This window comes from Hipposideros armiger, unplaced genomic scaffold (genome assembly GCF_001890085.2).
Source record: "Hipposideros armiger isolate ML-2016 unplaced genomic scaffold, ASM189008v1 scaffold_867, whole genome shotgun sequence".
Classification (NCBI taxonomy): domain Eukaryota; kingdom Metazoa; phylum Chordata; class Mammalia; order Chiroptera; family Hipposideridae; genus Hipposideros; species Hipposideros armiger.
The window spans coordinates 737,738-738,449 of NW_017732217.1; positions in this window are offsets into that span (position 1 = coordinate 737,738).

The following is a 712-nucleotide window of genomic DNA, read 5'->3' on the forward strand; positions in this document are numbered from 1 at the left end:
CATGGCAACCCACTGCAGCAGGGGCTGCAGCCTACGCCGTCGCCGGCGACTCATGGCAGCCCAGCTCCAGGTTGAGCTGTTGTGCAGCATCTTAGCTGTGGAGGGCAGTGTCACTGGCCCTCATATGTGGGATACGAACCGGGGCCCTCTGGCATCCCAAGCCAGTTCTTAACCAACGCGCCACTGGGCCGGCCCAACCACAAGCATTTTTACTGCAAATATTTTTGCCATATAAGTAATTGACTATAAGGCAGTTTTGCCATAAAAAAAATATAACTGGTGGACAGTTTTTGTTTTTTTGTTTGGTTTAGTTTGATTTCTCCATTGATGAATCAGCTGCCTTGGTCAGGCTTAATGTGTTTAAGCTAGTTGTTAGTTCAATTTCATTTCCCTATTGATGAAGTGCTTGCAGTGACTCCCTTTTATGTTGTTCATAAATCTTAGCTAGTCCTCATAATGGTCTATACGGTGACAAATAGATGTGGTGATGCTGGTCTTAAAGTAGCCTTGATTCTACACACATTTAAAATGTATTCAAATATTTTGTATTTCACAAGACAGTCTTATTCATTTTGTTATTCATTTTAATGTTTCATTATGTCTTTATTAATGTCCCGTTATTATTTGTCGTGATTTCATCTTTTTATGGCAAAATTGCTTTACAGGCAATTAGCTATGCTGCAAAAATACTTGAGGCAAAAATGCTTGTGGC